Below are 26,411 nucleotides of genomic sequence, written 5' to 3'. Positions count from 1 at the left end.
GACTGGGCTTTGCATCAGACTCTCATGCTCCATTCTCCCTGGGTAGTGGCAGAGATCAATCAAGTTCAGTATGATGTTTGGTAACAGTTGAGAAGGCTTGGAAGTGTGTCTGTGAAATGGGTAATGCCATTCACACAACTACAAACCTCACTCACAACCGGCCTGCTGGAAAGCCCAGGGAAGTCTATAGGAAACTTTCTATAGACTCCAATGGGCTTCGGTTCTGTGCAGAACACTCTCACCTTGCTGAACCCAGGCTAGCCCCTCGCTATCTCCTCTTGTAGAGTGTGTTAGATGCCCACTTTCTTCCACTGTGGCTGCAAGTTTTGTCTAACAATGGGTGTCTTCAAAAAGGTCGATTTGGAGGAAAAGAACAATACAAGGATTTTACCTGCAATCAGCATTTTGCAGAGAGTTCGTAGTAAATGAACATACTGGTGCAAACAGGAACATGAGTTATACTGAAGGAGAAGATTCTAGATTTGGTTTGTAATGGAAATGGTGCATGCTATGAGAGGTTCAGCGTAGTGGTAGCCATAGTCACTGATCTGAGGGATAGTGAGCAGTGGGTGAAGGGAGGGGGACACTTGAATAAAGCTGAGGACTTGATTTACCAAACACTAACCGTTATCATCAAAAGGAACAGTTACACAATTCTGGCACTTCTCCTCAGGCAGCTTTCTGGGCCTCACTTACAGGACGGCTTAAGATTTGCACATTCACTAGGCCAAGCAACGTGTCACATTGACCAGCATTGGCACTTGTTACCGCACAGGGCCAGGAGGCTCCTAAAAACACTGGCAGGGAGATCTGTTCTCAGGCACTGGCTCCCTGGAGTGATTGAACTGGGCCAGTCCATCAGTACAGCCCCCTTGTTCACCCACTGTGTCACTGATAGAGCCTTAGTGTTCCTGTGTATTCCCAACGCGTGACAGCTGCAATAGATAATACCAGCCATGATATAGGAAGGAATCACCTGCCTCAACAGAATAAGTTGCAAATACCTAGATTATTTATTTATTTATTTTTACTCAAGTGTGGCTGAGAGGCCCCAGTCAAGGTAAGACCTCCTTTGTAGTAGCTCCTGCACAAATACATAGCAGTGCACCATCCCTACACCACAGTGCTTACGCTTGAAATAGACGAGATGGAGAGAGAGGGCAGGAGAAATATTTATCCCTGTTTTACAGCTGAGGAGGTGAGGGACAGAGACCTCAAATGACTTTCCCAAGGTCACACAGGAAGTCAATGGCAGTGTTGAGATCTGAGCCCCAGTCCCATGTCTGATAACCGCAAGAGCAGCCTTCCTCTCCTTTGTAAGTAATTTTTGGTTATTTGATAGGTTTTTCTAAGCATGTTTAAAAAAAAAATTAAAAAGACATTGTGAATACTCTTCTATAAACCTGAACAGTTAGAGGGCAGAGAGACGGGAGGGAGTAATTCATATACCTGTTACCATGCTCGTTATTTTGTTGCACTTATGTTTTTCATTGCCACAGATAACCTCAGAGAAACCAGGCTGATTAGCTGCACAAGGTCATTTTTGCATGTTAAAGGAAAACACTGGTACATCTTGCTAATTTGATTTTAATATCTGTGCCACACTAATGTTTGACCTAGAAATTAGATTGCTTTTTAGTAATATAATTGGCTAATTAAAATGTCTTGTTCTCTAGGAGATGGGGAAGATACCCAGAGTCCTTATGTGATTAGGGACATCATAAAGTAAACATGCATATGTTCTTAATTCATGCAAGCCTGTTTAGAACACAAGGAAAGAAATATGCTCAAATGATTTAATATTTCAGAGAAATTAAGGCCTGATTCTGCGTGGCTGTGAGTGTACAGGAGGTGAGGGGTCCTTTGTGAACAAACAGTTATTTGACCATTTGCAATATCCCATTATTGATACATATCTTAAATGAAGTTAATTCTGAGATGCAAAGAAATGGGGTTGATTGAAGATGCCCAAGAACTTTTCCCCATGAGCAGCTTTACTTTTGCCACTTAGCAACAAAAATTTGATGCTCCCTTGGTCTGTGGGATGGTGTCTCTTTATCACCAAATCTGAGTGCATGTGGGGAACTTAGACATGGTACAGCTGTTACTTCCATCTTCCCCCAGGCAGGGAGGTGGGGAATGGATGGAATCCTGGCTCTTTTCTTCCCCAGCCTACTAGCCATCACAGATGAGTGGAGCAGAATGGGAAGCGATTTAGTACATGGGCCAATAAGCAGCTTAATTCCCTCCACTGCCATTTGTGAGAGCCATAGTTCCCTCCCTGGGTTGCTCCTAGGATGCTGCATCTATGCTAGGGGTCCCCAATGTGGTGCACCCATGGGGGCATCTAAATGTGCCCACGTCCTGGCCGGTGGTGGAGTATCGGCCAAAATGCTGCCGAATTTCGGCGGCATTTTGGCGGTGATGCCTCTCATTGATGTCACTTACCGGCGGCAAGCAGCGTCATCGAGAGGTGTCACTGCTGAAATGCCACCGAATTTCAGCAGCATTTGGTGGATGCTCCACCACCACCACGGTCCTTCGTCTGGCGCCCGCCAGACAAAAAGGTTGGGGACTACTGATCTATGCATTACCCCTCATTTAGGCTACAGATAAAGTCACAAACTAGCCCAAAGTGTGCAAAGTATATTAGAAATGTATGCTAATTTGTATGTGCAAATGATTTTAATTAAATGTAGACTTCCCTATCTTCAATTAAAAATGCTGGATGTACTCCAAAGTTACAAATTCCTTCACTAAGCCAGTAGGGAAAAATAATGAATTATAGCTAATATAGCCGTGAAGCCTATATTTGCACAAGTAATATGGAGCTAATGTGTGGATAAAATTGTTTTAATATTATTTCATTTTAAAATTTAAAACTGTTAATGATTTGGACACACTATTGAGCAGGTATATTTGGCAGCTGGCTAGAACAGCTAATTCTACTAAAGGTCTAGTTGAATCAAAATCTATATCGAACATTACATAACACGTTTGAGATATTTTATCAGCTTAAATGGGCTCACCTTCTCATTTTGTTGTGCTTTATCATTGTTAGCCTTCATAGGCATTGCCAATAAATAAATACATATTATCTTAGTGTCAGAGGGTCTGATCTTTTACGGTTTCACTATTCTAACTGCACTGACTTTAACAAAGACACTTGAGTCTCATGAGTGTAAGAGCAGCATCTTGCCCTAGAAATTGTGTTACCAATTACGACTGATAACTAGATCCATGCCTGTATTACCATGTAGACAATCATTGACTCCCTTGTTTTCTGCCAGGTATACGTCTACAGAATTGGTAGTAAAAGGTCCATTTCTCATTTGATTTGTTTACATTTTTTTAAGTGGTTTTTCTTGGCATGAGATTTCAGGGCACCAGTCCTGCTCGTATTGAAGTCAAAGACAAAATTCCTCTTGACCTTCGTGGTGCAGAATCACTATTAATCTAAATACAGAAAGGAAATGCAATTTTAAATTTCCTTCTGTATTTCTTTGAATAGTTGAAGAAGAGGCTAAACCTCACTCACCATCCCAACCAGACTTGTATGCCAAGAGGGCTGGTATCCTTGAGAAATGAGTTTTGTAATATTAGTTTTGTCTCCATGAAGGTCATACTGTAGGAGTTGCACCTGCTCTTTTCTGAAGATGCTCCACAAATCAATTGTTTGTGTTTTTCAAATTGAGCGCATTGTCCCCCAGGCCTGTAAGACTGAGTATGTCAATGATTTCCGGATCAACTTGCTACATGGAGAAATTGACCAGAATAGCTCCCTCTATGGACACTGTGTTCTGGAATAAATGTGACTACATTCCAGAATAATTACTCTACAGAGTAAACATTCCAGAATCAAATCACTTTTACTTCAGAATAACTGTCCATATAGGAAAATTATTCCAGAATAGCTAAACGATAGTAGAATCGGTCTGCAAGTCAATTTCCTCAGTAAACACAAGACCCTGAAAGGATTGTGGGGGCAATATTTATATTGTTTAATCCTTCTCCACTGGGACACATGAAACTGCATCCAACTAATGTGTTGTCAAAGCTGTAGTACAAGGAAGATCACCTTGCACAGTAGGCTTGTCATCTTGTTGACAAATACAGAGTAATTCTCCTGATTGGTTTGCTGAAGTCTCATGAGTGTACGCGTTAGGCATACCCCGCCCCACCCCCCATACACACTGGAACATGCACATCTGATTTATAGCCAATAGTTCCTGTGCAGTAGTCTTCAGTTGCATTTATGCTGTTGACCCCTACAAAGGTGGGGTTCTGGAGCTGCTTTTTGCTGAAATTCAGTGTATGTAAAACTGTTCAGAAAGCAACACCTGGACGTTTTATCAGGATGTCCTGTCACTAAACTTAGATTGTTACTACCTACCTTTTCTCTCACTCCATTGAAACAAGACAGGACTCACGGAATGCCTGGGCTAACAGAGAAAGAAGTGAATCCCTGTCAGTGTTTTGGGGGTATCACTGTCATGACTGAGGAAGAAATTCATCTTGATCGTTCATGGGGAGAGTTCTACTCAACACCCGTCTCTGCATTGAAGCAAAAACACTTTGAGCTCTTAAAAAGGTAAAAACTATCAGGGCCAGATTCTCAGCTGGTGTAAATCTGTATAGCATCATTAAAATCAATAGAGCTACATCAGCTTTCACCATCTGAGGATCTGGTCATATCTGTGCTCTTTCAGCTAATCCTAAATCCCGCTGAATTCACAGACATACACACCTTTGACTTAGTGTTAAGGGCATAATTTGACACCTATTGAATTCAATAGAGGTGTGTGTGTATATATATACACACACATACGTATTGAATATTTCTCTCTCTCTCTCATATATATATATATATATATATATATATATATATATATATATATATGTATATTTTATACAGCTGGTTTCTGGGAAAAAAAAAGAAGAAATTTCCCCCACCTCAACGTGTTTCATTTTAATTATTTGTTGTACACTTTCTGCCCCACGATGGAGGTAACTCCTGTTTCCATCCCAAGAATAAAGAATGGTTGTGAGGCTAAGATCAAGACAGCTGTGGTTGATATGATAAATCAAGATGGTTGAATAGTCATTTATCATCAGATTCCTACATGCAGGTGGCCCTCTGAAATCTTTATTGGAATACTCAGTGTTCAATAGAGGAGAAAGACATGCAGGGACTTATGTATAAATTACACATACAGTATATATTATTTGTGTATGAATATATAGCACTTCCTCTTTTAGCTGCAGAACTGTCAGTTCCCGTACTAGTAACTTGTCTCCTTTTCTTGGACTATAATATAATTCTGCCTCCCTTAATTTTGAGTTTAACATGGAAAATATCATAATGCTGTTATATAGAGCAATGTTACACCCTGTGTGACTCTGGTTATTCCCATCTCAAAAAGGATATCACAAAATTAAAGGCATTGATGACAATGCTACAAGGCTATGACTCATTCTGCTGGATTCCACTTATTCTAAGAATTAGCAGGTGAGCATTTGCCATTTTAAGCAATTTTTGCTTGTTTGCTTCGAAGTACCATGAAGGACACATTCCATTTAAAGAAGTTCCTGCAAATAAAGAAGGAGCACATAGGGCTACATTAGTCCAAGCAAAACACAGGAGGCTCTCCTGTTAACTGGGAGTTGCCCAGACTTACCTAAACTAGAGTTGATTAGGACCCGAGTATATGTTTAAGTTCTAAACTGCTGAAAGAACATCTGAAAAAAAATGCACCCATGTTTTTTAGACCTCTAAATCCACTCAGCTGTTGCTGACTTACAAACTATATTTTGATAAATAGATGAGCACAAACTGTATCTCTGTACTGATAACTTGAATGTCAAGTTTCAACCTGACCTGATTTGCAGCTGCGGACTCATTAAACCCTGAAAAGTGGGCTTTATAATGGAAATAGTAACTCACTGAACCTTAATTACTGCTGTAGCCCTGACATCTCTTTTAACACACTCTAACCATATAAGATGCAAGAAGAATTCAGTATGAGAGAGCTTAAGCGGGTGGGCCTATTCATTGTGAATAATATTAACTGTGAATTTAGTCCTTCTATATGTTAATATTGCTTGGCTAAGCCTTAACAAGGGCCCAATCCTGCCATCATTGAAGTCTGTCTGAGTTTCACATTTGATTTCAATGGGGGCAGCATGTGAGCCCCATAAGAATAAAATAGAAACTATTGTTAATTTTTTTTGTCACACTGAATATTTGGGAGAGAGGTTCAATATGACAATGCAAACATTTCCTGGTGTTTTATCTTGGCAGTATGGGAGGCTTTGAAGAGATTATCTGTTTTTTATTCTGTTTTGTTTTTGTTTTTTAAAGCTTCATGGGAAACTACTCCATTCTAGGTATGAGATTTATTACTTTACATTCCATTCCCTACTGGCTTGAAAACTGTATCTGGAACGTATCATGAAAAGTCTAATAGAATTATGATGATTTACTTTTCAATAGGATTAACATTTGGTGGCTGCAATGAAAATAATCTATAAGGTAAATATTATCTTATTGTGTTTTCCTTCAAAGGAATACAGTGTTAAAAATTGATCAATATCCAATATCTTTCAGAAAGTCTGTGCACTACTCCATGCCTTCTATAGATCATTTAATTTTTCCCTTTTTTAAAAATACATAGTTACTACTTATATTTACATTATCTCTCTCTTGGAATGGTTTCAGATTTCCATTAAGTAACTGCACTGACTGGAAAATAGGTATCTCCTAATTTCAAGCCAGTTAAATATTTTCTTGTCTAGAAGCTGATAATTTTAACTTCCATTCCATTAATACAATCGTGTGAACCATAAGTTACTTTGGACCAGTCTCTGAGATCCCATTATAATCAACAGGAACAGTTCTGCTGGGACTACACCTGGGAAGGATTCCTGAGGGCATGATAGGCTAATGCCCAAAATGTCAATTATGGCCTGATGTCAGGCAGATTCATTGCTCTCTGGGCTCCTGAGGGATCCTAATTGGCCAGATGTGTGCTGGATTGATTCTCTCCACTTAATGGTAAGTCATAAGCAAAGACTGAGTCTATTCAGTCTCTCCTTCTTCCCTTCTTAAGACCCTCCCATCATGGCCTTGCTATGGCCCAGTTTTTGGTTTAGCTACAGTAATTTGCTGTTTGTTTGCAGGATTGTTCCTACTTTTGGATTTGTTCTTTATTAACGGCTAGAATTGTTTTCTCTTCTGCTTCAAGAAGTTTGAAATACGAATGGGTAAATAGTTTCCTGTGTTCTGTTCATTGGAGTTAAATACTCTGTTTTGTTATAACCTGATCTCTCTCTCATAATCACATATTTCATACGTTTCCTAAAGATTTTACTGAGGGAATTAAACTAAACAAGTGAGACCATCCAACTGTTGATGATGGTGCACTGTGGGTTAAATTTGGGTTTTGAAGACACTGGATGATACACTGCATGATCAATTTTTGCCTATAATAATAATAATTTTTATGATTGGAATATATTGCAAACATGAATCATCATCAGTTTGTTCCTTTAGGCCTTGATTCAGCAAAGCACTCAAGCACACACTTACATCCCATTGAAATCATTGGGATTCAAATAGGTTTTTAAAAATCAGCAAGTGCTTGATTGCTATGCTTTGAAGCATGGCTACACTGGCACTTTACAGTGCTGCAACTTTCGTGCTCGGGGTGTGAAAAAACACCCCCCTGAGCGCTGCAAGATACAGTGCTGTAAAGCCTCAGTGTAATGAGTGCTGGAGCGCGGCTCCCAGTGCTGCAAGCTACACCCGTTAGGGATGTAGTTTACGTGCAGCGCTGGGAGAGAGCTCTCCCAGCGCTGGCACTCTGACTACACTCACACTTAAATTTCAAGTGTAGCCATGACAGACTCAGAACACTGAGGACAGCAGGAGTTAGTCTGTAGCAGAAACACAATTCCTTTGTTGGGATGATGGTGAATTCTCAATGGACATTTGCAGGCATTAAATTGGCAAACCGGCTAGCAACCTGTAATGCAAGTTTGAGCTACAGTGTGGAGGTGCATCATTATTAAACTGTTCAGGTAAATGTGCTTCCTGTTGCATGGGAATTTTTTAAAAATATCTGTCCATCTGTTCCCCTCTACCCTTACCCCAGTTTAAATCTAAATAGATTTGAGGTGTAGAAATCAGGGCTAGCTCTGAAAACAGAAATCTTCGAATAGTGTCTTCAGAACCAAAACTCTCTCTGACAAAGCCCCATATGATTGAAACTAGACTGAAGCATTTCAAGATTTAGCTTAAAAGGCTCACTGAACCCTGAACCAATTTCAGCTTCATCTACACAGACCATTTGGGTTTATTTCAACCTACTCCTCGTGTGCTGTGTAGTCATTCACTGTGTAACTCATGGAAATAACTGACAAGTTAAGGGGGGCTGCGTGGATTTTTAATTTATCCTGTAATCATGCATTTTATGTACAGGAGGGGTTCTCTCACTTTCATAGCATGGGCCTCCTCTTTAATGGTGAGTGTCAATTGGAAGGGAGGCATCTATAAGACAATCTCACATATTTGCTTCTCCCCACCTCAGTCTTATTGACTTTCAATGAGACTTGGGTGCTTTTGAAAACATTACCCCAAGTTGTTTTTGTAAATGCAACTTGGGCTACACTTCATTTCATGTCAATGGATCTTACATTCCTAAGGGCCAGATTTTTAAAGCTTGTTAGGTGCCTAGGGTTTTGATATCACTCAGGCACCTAACATGGATGTTGAGGGGAGTTAGTGGTATTCTCAAAAGAGTGTAAGCACTTAAGTGTCTGTCTATGTCTTCAGAAGCCTAAATATCTGTAATAAACTAGCCTCAACTGCCTGTCACCTTTGAAAATGTCACCCTTGAAGTACTGTAATCAGTGTTTTCCTTCTTTCCATCTGCTAAATTACATTAAAAGACTATGCTGGTGGTTGATGGAGAGCTGACTGATCACAAGTACTTCCAAGATCATAATGAGCTTGTGGACTACAATTTGAGAACGCCTGAAGCGTTTCAGTGTGTATTATGATTTCACTTTGCACTGGTATCAGAATAGAATACAATTTGCTAACTGGGTTAAAAGACAGCCTGTTGTCACTTTAATGCCTGTAGTTACCAGTGTGTGTCTTCTGCTGAAATGCAATTTTGTAATTTTGTACAGCAGACCTATTGGTGAATGGCAACAGAGTTGTAACTGTAAGGGGAGGGGGGACCCTTTTTATAATAGTGAATCACAGAGTGATGCACTATATCACAATTTGAGCCCTCCAAGTGAAGATCTGTTAAGAATATTCCTCTGGCTGCCATTAGGTATTTACTCTCCATTGTTAGTAGTAGTACACCTCTACCCCGATATAACACGAATTCGGATAAACGCGGTAAAGCAGTGCTGGGGGGGGAGAGGGCTGTGCACTCTGGCGGATCAAAGCAAGTTCGATATAACGCAGTTTCACCTATAACACAGTAAGATATTTTAGCTCCTGAGGACCAGTGTTATATCGGGGTAGAGATGTAGTAGTAATAGCGTCCATAACTTCAGCAAGGATTGAATTAAGGAAGCCTTCCTTAATAAATACATTGAATTATCAACTCGATTCAGCAAAGTGTAACCCTGTCCCCCTTTTGTGTTAGCTAGAGATTGATGTGGCTGCTACAGCCTTAGCTAAGAGCCACATGGCTTTTCGCTCATGCGCTAGAGGCTCATACACTAAACTTCAGAGGTCCTAGGTTTAATCCTTACAACTGGGGTTGGTTGGTGTTACAAAAGCAGTTTAAGGCATGATATGATCCAAAGCCCACTGAGGTAAATGGAAAGACTCCTACTGATAGAAGCCTGATCCAGAGCCTACTGCTAAGGCCTGTATGTAAGCACCTCTCTACTCAGCAAAACACTTAAGCATATGTTTAAAAGTCCCATTGACTGTAATGCAATACTTTGCTGAAATGGGTCCTCTAACAGTTGAAACTAGCCTGGCTTTTTAAACTACTTAGTCATAATGTTATGATGTCCATTCATCTATGTTAGTACTAAACTTGCAATACTTAAAGAAAAGTGAATTATGCTTGCATATGTATTTAGCCCTGCAGATATATGTATGTGAACAATTTATTTAAAGGCAATTTTAAAAAGAAAAGATACTTTTAAAACTAAAAACCACCACAGGTCTGAAGAATGGTACCACTGAGATTTGCCATCATGAACTGTTGTTTGGTTTGAAGAAGTTTTATTACATTAATCTACCAAAAAAAATCAGATTTGATAACTGACAAATAAGAAGCACAATGCTGAGGTTTTAAGAGATCTCTGAGCAGTCATTCAATTTACACACTGTATGTGTAATGTATTTTCTTTTGTAATCAGATTAGTCCTGTCAAATCATTTGCCAAAAAACAATAAAATTCATTGACTATTCAGAGTAGTGACATTACACTAAAATTCTGCCATTTAGCTAGCAGTTTGGGAGTATTTTTTTGCTATCTAGAAATATCGCAAATGAACACACAATCATTAATTTCATGTAAATACTAAATCTGCTTTTCTGTGTCAGAGCTGGGAACTTGCTATATGGAATTTGCTCATGCTTTTTGCAGGATTTTAACAAAGAATAAAAAGGATGAATATGGCATTTTGGAAACTGACCACATTCAAATTAAGAACTACTTTTTTCATGCAGACTTTTATCTTAAACACACACACACACACCCTTAATATAGTTCTCATACTAAATAAAAAACATTATACAGCAAAATTCTCCTGTCATACGTACAGGGCCATGACCAGCTTTGCTTTCTATTTACCTGCATGTAGAGTATCACAGTGGTGTCAATGGACAACATAAGTAGGAAGAACAGTTTTGAGAATATAGCCTGAAATTGACTAAGTGGGGGTGCACTTGGTTATGGCTATCTTGCATGCGTCCAGCATCAGCTGAAAGCATGAAAGTCAGGTATTCGTATGCATACGAACCTTTACACAACCCTTACTTTTGTACCCACATTTAGTGATGGGCTCATGCACATCTGAAAATTTGGATTTTCAAGTGCTGCCATGGAAGATGTGAAGGGAGAAATTTGCCTATAGAAACCATGCACTTTGTTCACAGCTTGGCAGCATATTTATTGACATTGTAAATTAGTTTGGGAAGAAAAAATATCTTTGTGTTGCCTCTGAGACTTGGCATTCTCGTCATTTCACTTGTGTGAGGAGTGTTTTAAACACTGATGCTTCTCCTGTGGAATGATTATCAGCATCTGCAAGAGTAGATATTTTAGGGTGTAGATAAGTAACAAATTCAAGCAACTCTTAATCTTTATGAAAAAAAGAATACTGAAGAAAGCCAGAACTAGTAAAAAAGGCAGATTCACAAAGCGTTTAGCTGTTATAGTAAAATGTAGGACAGTGGCAACGGTATCGGGTGATACACCAAAGCAATCACCCTTAAACATTTGATAGCCATGCTGGTTAAATTTTAATTGTGAAGAGAAGCCGGTAAAACCTCTGCATGACAATATATTTAACAGTAGAGCAAAACTGATCCAGTAAAGTTTTTACTAATGTTGATTTGAAGGGTAATTTTCTTGTCAACTATATAATTAATGCACCATACAGAACAGTAGCTTATTGTTATTCTAGTACTCTGAGATGCATTTCAAACTGAATAGCTGTTTAACAAAACACTTGGCAGATTTATTACCCTCAGGTGATTCTGTCATTCAGCATTTTCCACATATTTAGCCTGAAGTATCAGAATCAGTTTTGGTATCTATTCAGTGAAATGTAGAACTGTTTAAATTAAAAAAGAAAAAAAAATCAGGGAGTCTTGTCATCTATTAGCAGTGAAACATGAATTACCCTTGCAAGCTCCTTGGCTTTTCCTCCCTTAGTCAAGGCATTGTCTGCCACTTTTAATATACTAAGAAGAGGCATTTTGTGGTCTTTTAAAGATATTGTTTTCAACATGATGCTTTTCTTTATTTTACTTAACAGAGCACTTGGCGCTTCAGAAACTACAGTTCAGAGATAAATGCTTATGAAATGGGAATTTTTAAACATGGAGACATCATGTTGCATTTGCTGTTGCTGTGTGTATAAAAATTCAAGTAGATGTGGTTGAACAAAAAAGGGAGTGACTCTTGGGAATTTAATAGTTCCCATGTGTCATGGTATATTTCCCCAATCTGAACCTTAGAGTCCAAAAGTTGGGGTACTAGCATAAATTCCCCTAAGCTTAATTACCAGCTTAGATCTGATAAGCTGCCACCAACTAGGACTTGGAGTGCCTGGTAAACTCTGGGCCCCCCCAAAACCTTGCCCAGGGACCCCCAAGACCCAGACCCTCTGGATCTTAACACAAGGAAAGTAAACCCCTTCCCTCACTGTTGCCTCTCCCAGATTTCCCCTCCCTGGGTTACCCTGGAAGATTACTGTGATTCAAACTCCTTGAATCGCAACACAGAGAAATCAGGTTTGTTCTCCTGCCCTTCTCTTCCCCTCCAGGTGTTCCCTCCCTGGGCTCCTGGAGAGACAGACAGATTCAAGCTCCGTGAATCTAAAACAAAGGGATTCCACCCTTCTCCTTCCCTGTTAAGTACAGACTCAATTCCCTTGAGCCTCAACAAGGGGAAAAAATCAAACAGGTCTTAAAAAGCAAAACTTTTAATAAAAAGAAAAAAAGTAAAAGTTATCTCTGTAATTTAGATGGTAAAAGTTACAGGGTCTTACAACTTAGACACTAGAAAGAAGCCTCCCCCCCAGCAACAATACAATTTAAAATATTTCCAGCAAACTACACATTTGCAAATACAGAAAACAATCAAAAGACTATAACCGCCTTCTCTACTAAATACTCACTATTCTGAATATATAAGAGACGGTAGCAGGGAGATTGGCAAGAAACCTGGTTGCATGTCTAGTCCCTTCCAGGACCCAGAGAGAACAAAGCCAAACCCAAAGAACACAAACAAAGGCTTCCCTCCACCGAGATTTGAAAGTATCTTGTCTCCTGATTGGTCCTCTGGTCAGGTGTTTTCGGTTCCCTGTTTCTTAACCCTTTACAGGTAAGAGACATTAACCCTTAACTATCTGTTTATGACACCATCAAAGCTTCCTTCCAAAAGAAATTGTTTCATTTTCATTACTGTAAGGAAATGAGGATTTCAAGGGTAGATTATTTTTGAGAGATGACATAGGATGCATCTATGAGGAAATACATCCTTAAACTGGGATGCTAGAGGATAAAGGAGAAGTGCAGATATAACAAATCAAAATGTTGCACAAAATGTTCACATGTAGAAATTATTTCTTTTGACCAGGAGTTGAAACGGAACATTTTTCATTCTTTTTTTTAAAAAAAAAAATTGGAATCCCCCCTGCCTTTTTACCACTCAGTGAAAAACATTCAAAACATTTTGAAATTTGCAATATTTGCTTTCAGTAAAAAAGACTGGAAAATTTCAAAAACAAAATTTTGTGCAAGTTAACGATTGTGAGCAAAAAGACCCATTTGTGTAGGGAAAAATGCTTCAAATAAAAAAGCTTTTCAATGAAAAACTCCAACCCGTTGTAAAGAACTCTGGCAAAAACTACAGCAAGACTTTCACTCTCCCTGCTGTGTAGTTCTGAGAGGCCACTTCACCCACCAAATAAATTCTTTCAGTAATCTATAGGCTAAATTTGTGACTGTAAGTCAGACAGGTATCAATCAAAGTCACCCCCAGCTGGTGACAATCCATCTCTGGTTATCAGACTAGACAAGAGACACTTAAGCACAAGAAGTGGGCTTGTATTCTAACCTATCACTGTCTCAAAATTACCTCAGCCTTTGAGATAACAGATACAGTAGATGTCCCATCATGAGGTAATGATAGTCTCTATTTAGGGTGACCAGATGTCCCAATTTTCTAGGGACAGTCCCGATTTTGGGTCTTTTTCTTATATAGCCTCCTATTACACCCCAACACTCTGTCCCGATTTTTCGTACTTGCTGTCTGGTCACCCTATCTTTATTCATCATTACTGTGTTAGGCTGGCAAGCTTGTTCAGGGGAGCTCTGGAGAGATGTTCAACCCATTCCACAGACAGAAAGGGCACATGTGAGATGCTCTATTGCAGTGCATTTATTTTAATCTCTTTGTTTTATATTAAAAAAGAGTGGTAGTGTTTATGAAGGACAGTTTAATGGCACAGCAAGCCAAGATATGTTCAGCTTTTTTATGAGGATAGATAATAATGAGTACTTTTCAAAATCCATGAGTGCACAAGCTGTTATCTTCTCTTAATTGGAGTCAGAGCTTGGACCTTACCATGCTGGTACCTGTGTTAAAGCTCCCTTCAGAAATAATTGGAATTTCATTAAATAATTGCATACTTCATTCTTTATGGGAGTGTAAGTTTAGCAATTGTATTGTTCCATTAAATTATTCAAACATTTCTACGTGGTAGGCAGCTAAGAGAATAACCAGCAGTGCTTGTGACACCTTCCACTGAAACATCTGGTGCTGATCGCTGTCAGACACAGAACACTGGACTAGAAGGATCAAGAATTCAGTTTGGCAATTTCTATGTAAAACAGGCATTTCTAATCAGGGTGCACCCTACAAAGTGTGTGTGTGTGTGTATACACACTCACACACACAAGCTGTATTCCAGCAGAGTGAATCCCATTGAGCTTACATACTAAGACAGTCCCTGCCTCACAGAGTTTACAGCCTAAATAGACAAGGCAGACAAAGGGTGGGAGAGAAGCAGTATTTTACAGAAGATAAACTAAGGTACAAAGAGGTTAAGGGACTTGCCCATGGTCACACACACAATTTGACACAGCAAAGAACTGAAACCCAACTTTTGAATACTAACCTGGTGCTTAAGCAGGAGTCCATGTCCTTCCTCACTCAGCCCCTGCAGCAAGATTTTATATACACACACAGAGTTAGCACTGAATGCCATAAATAATTAAAGATTACAACACAATACTAGCTCAATGCCCTTCTTACTCGAACCCTAACATTTCAGTTTTTATATCTGCTCCCTCCAACTTACGGGTGTTATCCATTATGGGACAAGAACATTAGAATTGCCTGACTGGCTCAAACCCTGAGATTCGTCTCTGACAGGGGCCAGTGACATTTGCTCTAGAACACTAGTGCAAGGATCTCACAATAGGAAGTGTGAGACAGTCTACTCCACATGTTAGGTCTCATCCTGGGCTATAATAGTTAGAGATTGTCTTAAGGCCTGAAGCACAAGGGTTACTATCCTTTCAATATTTTCATCATAATTGATGGTGATAAATCTGGATTCTCTGGGTAGCCATTGAAGTGTCAATCCCTTTTAGAACATACAGATCTAGATGAGACAATTAAAGATACCAGAGGCCTTCCTCTAAAGCTCTCTATGTTCCTTTTACCAGAGGGAAATTTGAGCAGGAAAAAAAGTCTAGTGTAGACAAGATCTAAAAGGACTCTAGAGGGAATGGGCCAAGTCTGCGCTAGAAACGTTGGCCAATAGAATGTCTCGGGGGGGGGGGGGAATCTTTTTTTGTTATCAGCAAAAGCCCTAGTCTAGATGCAATTATAGTGGCAAAAGAAAGTCTCTTGCTGGAATACTCCATTTCTTTTGGGGAACCAGTATTAGCTGTATTGACAAAAGCACTCTTGCAGTGTAAACTGCATGCACACTAGTATAGCTATACTAGCAAAACTTTTCTAGTGTACACGAGGCCTTGGCCCCAGGGAGACTTTGATGGGAGATATGTCAGAATAATGTCCCAGATAACCTAGAGACACACAGTACTTATGCTATGTATACACGACACAGCTTTTAGTGACACGGCTGTGCCACCACAGCCATGCCGCTAAAAGGTGCACAGTGTAGCCGCTGTTTGTCGGCGGGAGAGAGCTCTCCAGCTGACAAAATAACTTTCACCCCAACGAGTGGCAGTAGCTTTGAGGCAAGGAGAGTGCTCCTGCTGACAAAGCACTGTTTACACCGGTGCTTTTCATCGGTATAATTTTTGTCTTTCGAGGGTGGAGATGATTTTATAACACGTCTGAGTGACAAAAGCTTTGTCTTTCACTTGCCACTATAGACAATTTTCAAGCAGTGTTGGCTTTTCTGAACACCCATCCCTTAGAAGCTTAGTTGTCCTCCCTCATGAGTTCTCCAGCATAAAACAGGAGGGAACTTTTAGCCGGAAGCCTTTTCCTAGTAGTTAAGAATCTATACAGTAATTAACAGCAAAACAGGACTCAAGTCTCATGTTCTATTAAGTTTAATGTACACTATTGCATACTGCTCTAGTTGTCCTATCCTGCTATGCATCTCTCTAGTCCAACAGGGAATCTATGATTGCGATCTCTCTGTATGGTTGCCTTCATATAATGCATGTATATAAATCCTTCTGATAAATCTCAAAGCATTCACATGTATATTAACTGATTCCCCTAGGGACAGAAGTAGCTATTTAATACTATAGTTAATGATTTTAATTTATCACAGATGTGTTGAAGAGTTAGAATATTGGATTAAAAAATTGGTTATTTATTCAGGTTTGGCTTTTTCAAATCCAAGTTTTATCAAGGTATTTTATTTAATACTAAAAGATATAGTCTCAATGCAACACGTACCTGACGGTTTTGTTTTTATTTATGGGGGAAAAGATGCCTTTTCCATTTCACTAGAGTTTCATTTGTTAATTCTACGTGATCTGATGTGAACCCAATTCTGTTCTGCTGACTTGACTCCTGGAACAAAAGGATTTCCAGGGATAATACAAGAAAAGAGCAAATATGGTAATATTTGCCTTTTGTATGAAGAATAAAAGTTTATATTGCTTCAACGCTGTTCAAGCTTTACCCCTGAAACATGAACCCATTTGTGCATTTTCACTCAGTGGTGTGTACCTAGATAAATATTAAGCTTAGTTTCAATAAAAGCAACAGAGGACTAAGATGGCATAGAATCATAGGACTGGAAGGGACCTCGAGAGGCCATCAAGTCCATCCCCCTGCACTCAAGGCAGGAGTAGGCCTAGGCCATCCCTGACAGGTGTTTGTCTAATCTGCTCTTAAAAACCTCCAATGACGGAGATTCCACAACTTCCTTAGGCAATTTATTCCAGTGCTGACTGTTAGACAGTTTTCCCTTATGTCTAACCTCAATTGCCCTTGCTGCAATTTGAGCCCACTGCTTCTTGTCCTATCCTCGGGAGTTAACAAGAACAATTTTTCTCCCTCCTCCTTGTAACAACCTTTTATGTACTTGAAAACTTATGTCCCCTCTCAGTCTTCTCTTCTCCGGACTAAACAAACCTAATTTTTTCAGTCTTCCCTCACAGGTCATGTTTTCTAGACCTTTAATCATTTTTGTTGCTCTTCTCTGGACTCTCTAATTTGTCCACATCTTTCCTGAAATGTGGCACCCAGAACTGGACACAATACTCCAGTGGAGGACTAATCAGCGCAGAGTAGAGCAGAAGAATTACTTCTCATGTCTTGCTGACAACACTCCTGGTAATACATCCCAGAACGATGTTTGCTGCTGCTGCTTTTTTTTTTCTTTTTTTTTTTTGCAACTGGTTTACAGTCAACTCATATTTAGCTTATGATCCATTAATTTTACATTGGCACATGTGAATAAGAACTGAAAAGAATTACCAGTGCTTCTTGTAGCTAGGATAGGCTCTTATTTGTAAATATTATATAAAGGCTTACCTGTTTTTGACACTTGGTCACCCTCAAGTGTCAAATGATAGCTAGAAGAAACAAACAGGATCAGGCCAGCACTCAGTAACTATGTCTGATTATTCCCACGCAGGTGCTGAAATGACTCCCTCTCTGCTCCTCGAAGAATGTGCCTCTTGTTTCACAGGCAGCAGCTTTGCTGTGGCATTGTCTGAGTTATTTTCATAATTCATAATTATCTTAGTTCTTAAAAATTTAGACATACATTTAAAAGCATGATCCAATCTTGCTTGATTGCCATCACATTGTGTTCAAAGTAATTACCATTCATTTGGCTTTTGAGGCTGCTGAATGAATTTTCCACATGAGATTCCTTAATTTGTATATATTTTATTGCTATAAAATAGGTATTGGCAAGCTGCCTAAACTGTGGAGAAGGCCTTTAATTCCTATCCCTATGTGATAAAGCAAATTAAGTGCAAACTGGGAGACTTAAGATAGAATCCTTGCAGTGTGTTTTGCTGGCACTTTTAAATTGTCCTCACACAGGTGCAAGCACACAGGTAAGATTAAAGTAGTTAGTCCTGCATGAAGGAGCTGAAATTGTTAGTTTTCATATAAAAGAGATAATGTCCCTATATAATATCAACATTCTCTTTCTATCCTTGAGCTGTTATCCCCAGGGGAAAATATACTCTGCTTGAAGAGATTATTAGTGCCTTTGTGCTAGCTTCCATGCATACTAAGGGAAAACTCCAAGTACATTAATCTTTCTCCCCTCCCCGCCATGCTCTGGTTATGAGCTATCTAGGCTGCCCTTTTAACCATTTTTAGCAGTGTGTGATCATCATTTTAGTTAAAACTGCTCTTTAATATAGTTCAGCCAGCTGGAGTGGACGCATCGGTGCTGTTATAACAGTGCCATGTCACAACAGAGGTGAAGTAGGATGGAAGGAAAGGACATGGGTTCTATTCCCAGCTCTAACTCCCTCTGACACTCAGCTGTAACTACTGCTTATTCACTTTTCTAAAGCACCTACCAGTGAAAATGCTGTATAAATGTTTAGTAGTATTATGTCCATAATGTTATGAATTGAGAGCACTTTCTGAATACTGCTTAAAGAATAAACATATCTTGCTAAATGAGTTTTTCAATTTTAGTTTAACATCTAAGGTAAATACAGACTCCAAGGAAGAAATATTTTTGTTCTGTTTTAGATTGATGAGCTACAGTACTGTAAATGGAATTCCTTTCTACCCTACCATAACCTTTCAGTTTCCAGTGAGGCCTTAAAAGAGAGAGAGAAAACACCATGCCTTGGACAGACACGGTAGGTGCCAAAAATATCTCAACAAACAAATAGAAAAACAGTAATCTAGCATTTAAGATTGATCAGAATGCTGGTATGACAGTGTCATCAGGGCTGATGGGTTTTAACTCATCCTGATGAGCATTTGTTGACAATCACTGAGGCCATGTCTTTGTGAATGACCAGTGCAGAAGTCTGAAGAGAGTGAGGTTCAGCTAATTTGAAACTGCAGGATCCCTGGAAAGGAATGAGATCATTACAAATGTTGATTTATCATATGACAAGTGAAAGGTTTAAGAAATGATGCATAATAGCACGGGGAACTCCCAGGTTGTCCATTCCAAGGTAGTCACAACTTTGTGGAAAATGCTGAGCATGACTGGTAATGAAGTCTAGGTTCAAGGGTCAGAATAGAGACCTCCATTCAGAAAAGCATGCAAGCAAATGCTTGTTTCCTTTGCTGAACCGGGGTGGGATTACTCACATGCTTACAGCTAAGCATGTGCTTCGGTCCCATTTAAGTCAATGGAACATAAGCAGCTGCTTCATCTTTCCTGGACCAGGGCCAGAGTCACAGTTTTGAACCTTCCTTGAAACAGACTTTGCAAACAGTAGAGCATCCCCAACTCCCACCCACTTCCCGGGCATTGGCAGGACTTCATCTTGGTTCTCATCCACCACTTGTATCCTGGGATATGAGTAAGGGATGCTGAAACCTCACCCAAACCAGTAATGTTACAAGCGTTGATTTTTAATTCTGGTTAGGAACCCTAGCAGCCAGAAGAGACTTGTATCTGCCTTTGCTAACAGTAAGGCTTTTTATTTACCCCCTTGTCACTAATGGCTTGGCTTTGCCATCTCTCATTTTCAGTGTGCATTCAAGGTAGCATTTGGTATTTCATTTCCCCTTGAAATGGTTCTTCTCAGCACTAAGCCAGCCTCAGCGTTCATAAAAAAACCCAGTTTTTAAAGCAGAATACCCAGGGAGGGCCCATCATTGATAGCTGCTGCTTTATGGGCTCCAGATAACCTCCACTCCTTTTGCTGATTCTCAGAAGTGTAGAGCCCCTTTGAAAGCAGTTAGTGGCAGCGGTGCTTTGCGCCTCAGAAGTAGTTTGTTGCCTTCATTTCTGGGCTATTTGCCGTCAGATCTTTAAGAGACCCTTCCTTGCTGCTGCATACTGAGAGGATCACAAGAGCAGGTCAGCGGGCTTAAAAGGAAGCTGATGTTCCAGCTCATCGCTTTGTTCTTAGGACTTTTTCTTCCGCCTCTTCCTCAGTGACTATTCATAGTGCTTTTGAAGACTCACAGTTTGGAAGACAAAATCCAAAGGGATCCACAATGCCCTGCTTTTATTTCCCCAATTCATAACTTCAGTTTGTGGCAGATCAGAGATTACTGGCTGATGTTTTTACTTTTCAACAAACAATGAAGGGATGGAGAGAGAAGGGGAAGAGGCAGAGCCACCATGTTAAATGTTAATGTGTTTCCATTCTCCCTTGAGGGAAAGGCCTTGATAAAACATATAATGGTTTTAAATCTTGTTAAAATACATTTTCATGTGAAAATATATGAAGTGTAGTCTGAAAGGACAAAAGAAAATTCTCATTTGTCCTTTAGGCTAAGCTTTTAAAGTATTCATACATACAATGATAGAGAATAGCAGTGGCATTCCAACTAGAGAGAAAAAGGAAAACAAGGTTAAACATTCCTGTATTATCCTGAAAGAGGCAAGTCCATTTCTAGATTCTTTGTAAAAAGGCCTTTTAACTTACACTAAGATGGGCCAGAGTTATACAGGTAATTACAATATCTATTAAGTTTCAAGGTGAAGCAGCTCAAGTAGCAGCGGATGTGAATTTGGAGCAAGAGAATCTGAGTTCCAACCCTCTGTTGTCATGAACTTCCAAGTGGCCACTGCTTGCAGCATAGACAGAAGTGGGAAGTTCTTACCAGTTTGTTATGACACTTTGCACTTCTGCATTACCTGTCATCGGAGGGACTCAAGGGGTTTCCTGTCTATTCATCCTTGTCAGCATGACCCTGTTCAATAATAAGGTACCCAGTCCTGTGCATGGCTGAGCCTTCTAGAATTTCCACTGTAATCAGACTGGAATTAATTGCAAGTGCTTCAGATTGGAGCAGTGAAGGTGAAAATATCAGAATCCACTCAAACACGCAACCCCGTTAGAGGCCTTTCTTCCTATCTCTGTTCTCAGTAGGTTAGACTAGGTCTACACTATAAACTTTTGCCAGTGTAGTAATGTCTATGATTTTTGTTATGATATTTATATATTTTTACACAATTACATGGGCATAAATGTACTTTTTCTGGGATAGCTTATTTCACTCAGTACTTTTTTGCTGGTTTAAGCTGGGTCTACACTAGAAGGGTTTGCTGCTATAGCTAAACCTTTCAAAATGTAGGTAAGGCCTCAGCTCTATGGTCCAGATCCCCTTTTAAAACTACCTACTGGCCCTGACATGTTAATTATCTCACCTGCATTTCTAGTATAGAACCAAAATGTCAGAATTCCATCTCCTCCAACTTTCCACCCAGTCGTGCAGTTCCAGATGTCTAAGCTGCTTATTAGAATTTTTTTGATCAGTTTTTATCCCCTTGTCATCACAATGTAATAATTCCTGCCGTGTAGCTGCTGTTTATTTTTTATTATTTGCAATCCAAACTGACCTTTTACTACCTAACCATTAGAAAAAAACTGACTGTCACATAAGGAATGCCTCAGAAGGGCAACCCTGCATAATTTCCTACCTTCTCACAGAAAGCACTCACATAGCAAAGCTGGGGAATATTGCGTTCTGGCCCTGTACGCTCTCCTGGGTAGAAAGGTCCTGAAACACAATTTATTGTAAAACACACAGTGGTTACAGAGCTAGCACAGTCAATGATATTCCCTTTTATTACCACTCAGATGAGAACACAAAATGACATTGGAAAGCAGTGAACTCACCAGAAGGGCAGAGAGAGCCATTAAATTCAATACGCATCATATTTCATAATCAGAATCCCGCAGTCATAGCTGACACCACTGAATGAGTTTGTTGCAGTCATGATAACATAAAACCCGCTGCATCTGCTTCCTTTGGCACTTTTCTTTGTAGACCATTGCAGCTTATGGGCTATTAATCATCGGTAGCAGGGGACACTGCAGACCAATGCACTTTATATTGCATAAATTGAAAATGCATTAGTATTAGGGAGAAAACTGCCCTCTGTACATCTCTATTTAGATAAGCCGTTTCCAAAACGGTTGGGATGCTGTTATGGCTAACCACCGACTGGAGTTCTTTCCACAAGTCGGCAATCAGCAGGGATGCCAGTGCAATCCCCTTTACAACATATGTGAGAGAGAATGAGTTCCTCTCTTCCCTGGGAGGCCTGACATGTCTTGTGTTTGCAGTGAGAAAATGCCGTAAAATATATGCTATCGTTTAACTTCGGTAAATTAACTTCATAAACGAGAAGTATGAGTGGCTCAGAATGGGAGTATCAAAGGGTGGCAAAGGATGTTGTATAACCTATATGTTAATGAGTTGTGAATAGCAGACTGGAGAAACATACCACACATTGGGGGGAGGGAGAACAGGGTGCCTTTCTTTTAATACTGATAGTTATGGTAACAAGAAGGGGAAAAACAAGTTCAGGTTTGTGAAAAGTTGTACTCAAAAGAATTTGATGATTCAGTGCACAAAATTGCTTCTTTTAAAGAGCAACTGTATGTCCTACCATCACTAGTTCAGCTTTTCATATATAACAAGCTGAGATTAAGTCAAAATAAATTCTGTGTTGAAGGGGCTATGAGAACATTTGCAAGTACACTGAATTCTTCTTATAGCTATCTATAGTTAGTAATAATTACTCCTAGTGTCTGATAGTTGTAATGGATCTTGGTTTCATAAGGCATGCAAGTAGGTGGTGTGTTTAACATGGCTCTCTCTGATAGTGTTGCAGTTGTGAAAAATTGTATGAACTCTCATTTCTTCCTACACAAGTTGACTCAATGCAATAAGAAGGTAGAACAACTACAAAGCTAGACACAGCTGTGAATACCCCAACAGTCTTTTTGGGGTCTAACTTGCCATTAAATAGATCAGTATGCAACATTACTAGTGTGCTTTCTTCAAAGCTGTACTGAGAGAGCTTGAGTTTTCAAAAAATGTTCCATCTCAAATCATGTCGAAAAGTCAATATCTTAAAAGTTTTCTTGAACCAATGATCCAAAATAATTCAAAATCAAGTGAATCAAAATGTTTTGTTTCAATTTCAGCTTTTAAAAACATATAAATTAACTAAAGCTTTAAAACAAAATAGTTTTGAAAATGTGACATCTTGAATTTTTGTTTCCAAACCAGGAGCTTAATTGAAACTGACCCTTTTCCATGAGCCATTTCAGTTTTGATGAATCTGTATTTTCTGCCAAGAACCCTTCGTCAGAAAATTCCTGACCAGCTCTAATTCTGAACACCTTCCATTGTCTACAATAGGAGCTGTTCATCTCTGAAAATCAGGGCCAGAGTCTGAAGCTACTTTTCAGAATTGATAACTAACCTCATTCTGAATCAGGTTTTGATGTGGATTTGGACTTAAACCAAGGGGAGCCAGTTCCTGACATGGGAGCTGCATTTGTTCCAAAGCTAATACTTTGTTCCCCAAACACACAGGCTGAAGTTGCTGCCTTTTGCTTATTCACCTGTTGTTCTTGCATGCTCCCCTTTGGGGTTAAGACTTAGTCATTTCTATTTTGTGCTGAGATCATTTCATACCTAAGCCCCTTGTGTAGTTTTGGCAAAAATGATAGGAAATAACAAGGGGAGCAGATGTTCGGCTAATGGACTGAAGATATGTTTAGACTGCAATCAGGAGGTGTGATTGCAGCTATTGTAGACACCACCTAGTTATCTGAGCTAGCTGGATTAAAGCTATCAGAACAGTCTAGCTGTAGCAGCGCATGCATCAGTACCAGTTGTACAAGCTTGCCTGGAATCCTGGGTAATTAGTTGTGGGGCTCACCTGTGCTACTGTGGCTTCAGTGTTTTGGGACCCCAAACTAGCTCTGTTACGTTTACATGAGCTGCAGATACATCCCATGACCGAAGTGGAGATATTCACTAATGCTGCTATACAGAGGGTTACATGTATGAATTTCACTTGTAGTACTGGGTGCCAACTTGCACAGATTCACAGGAAAGATACAAGTGGTCTCCTTGGTCTTATACTAGTTTTGCACCTACTTTTAATTACCGGCAATTAGAACCTTTCACAATGGGGATATGTCCAGACTTGAAGCCGGCATGAATCTAGCTGTATGTGTCCTTTGCAAAAATTTTCTGTAGCTGGAGAACAATGACGTTTAAAATCAGAAGAGCCCAACTCATAACTGGATGTGAAGATGGTTTTACGTCAGTCAGCCCTTGAAATAGTTTCTATTTAAAGTTCTGTTGAAACATTTATGGCTGCAAGCTAGCATAACATTTTGCTCTGGTCTCATGATTACAACACTGATTTACATGGATTTATGCAGTGAATTTAGGCTTAGCATGGTACTAAAAAGGAATGTGTTTTACTATTTTCTGTTCCTTCTAGGAGCATCACTGGATAAATGGCTTTTTTGGGCTAGATAAGTGAGCCCGTTTGAGAGCTGTCCATGCTTCCTGGCTGGCCCATTTGTAATCGCAGAACAACTGGCTGAGAATGCACTTGACTTAGGGAAGAAGACATCCCAAAATTCTTGGCTTCAAACTCATTGTCCTCTCATTCACCTTGAAACTAGTTTTAAAGGCAAACTATGAAATTAACACCATGAATGGAATTTAACAGAACAACCTACCACAACACCAGAGCAGGAGAAGCAGGCATAGTAATCATAATACGCTGGTGATATTTGCTTATCAGTATTCCTGGTGAGAGTGGTTCATTTCCTTTTATTCACTGGGGTGGGCAGTGGGCATATCTGAATGGAAAGCTAGGGTGCAGGAGGAGGTTTGAATTATTGTGATATTGCAGAAGTGGTGAGATTTGAACAAAACCTCGTTCTGATAGGAGCAATAGTAGCTGAAGATGACCTCCAGCTTGTGAGCATGACTGCAGCTCATGTAAACGTGACCAAGCTCGTTTTTGAATTCCTGGGCAACTGTTGATTGATTAGAACAGCTGAATAAGAGATGGATGGTGAAAATCAGGTCCCCTTGAAATCAACTGAAGTTTTGCCATAGATAGGGTTACCAGATAGCACGAGTGAAAAAAATGGGACAAGAGGTGGAGGGGTAATAGGCGCCTATAAGAAAAAGTCCCCAAAAATGGGACTGTCCCTTTTAAAAATGGGACATCTGGTCACCCTAGCCATAGATTTCAGTGGAGGCAGGATTTCACCAGATAATCTACCACACCTCTTGAGGTCTCTAAAATCAGGATAGGATTTCTTACTAAATATACACAATGTCAAGTTCAGATCTCTATACTGGAATAGTGAGGGGTGGGGAGAAGTTCTATGGTCTTTGTTATGCAGGAAGTAAAAGTCGATCATAATAATCCTTCTTGGCCTTAATTGGTGACTTCCATTCATTCTATATGTATATTTTACAGCTGCCTGACTACTGCTGTGCTGCTACAGATTCTGAGTAAATTTGGAGAAATCACACCAGAATGAAATAAATAAAAGGAAAAGCATGTGGCTACGTAACATTACTACATATGGCATTAGTGATGACTTCGGTGAGTAAAGGACTGCAAGATAAGGACAATTCATCTTCCATTGAAGTCAAAGGAAACATGTCAGTTATGCCCACTGGGAGTTTATATAGGGTTCAAACCAAAACAACAATACTTTTGTGGCAGGCCCAGAAAAAAACCCCAGAGGTGACTGGACTCGGTATCTTCTTCAATAGCCAGAAGGCTATTCTTCCAACTGTTTGGATACTATGCATGACATAGCTGAGTATCGGAGAGAAAATCTACCACTTCCCCATGGAACATACTAAAGTAAACAATGAAACCCTGAGGTAAGGCTTTATGGAAATATGCTTAGAATGTGTTTTATGCTACATATGCCATGTAACAGATCTCCGTAAAGATTATGATCTACTGACTGTATTTATTCTATTTGTAGGCATGTATCATTTTTGTATTTGAAGTTATGAATATTGGTTGCATACTTGTTTGATTCTAAGTAGGCTGTAGCGAAGCAGTTGGTCAGCTCCCTGAGAACAATCTTTTCTCGGTAAGTGCCCAATCCAGAAACATTTAAGGTAAGAATGAACTTGGAGACACCAATACACATCTAAGCTTTCCCAGGAATGTGACTTGGCTGATAAAGAACTCAGTCATGCTTGGACATGTGACTTGCCCAGGTGACCCCAAAACTCCATCTT

The 26,411-nt window shown here is 39.6% G+C and overlaps 1 long non-coding RNA gene across 1 annotated transcript; it reads left to right on the top strand.

Moving 5' to 3' along the window:
* The first annotated feature begins 18,969 nt into the window (after positions 1-18,969).
* On the top strand, positions 18,970-25,914 carry LOC115636455. The gene is made up of 3 exons (XR_003996943.1): positions 18,970-19,042; positions 25,627-25,755; positions 25,879-25,914. It is a non-coding gene; the product is annotated as an uncharacterized LOC115636455 (long non-coding RNA).
* The last annotated feature ends 497 nt before the right edge of the window (positions 25,915-26,411 follow it).

This window comes from Gopherus evgoodei, chromosome 17 (assembly GCF_007399415.2).
Source record: "Gopherus evgoodei ecotype Sinaloan lineage chromosome 17, rGopEvg1_v1.p, whole genome shotgun sequence".
Lineage (NCBI taxonomy): Eukaryota > Metazoa > Chordata > Testudines > Testudinidae > Gopherus > Gopherus evgoodei.
The sequence above is the reverse complement of the archived record's forward strand: the minus strand, read 5'-3'. Positions and strand labels throughout refer to the sequence as shown.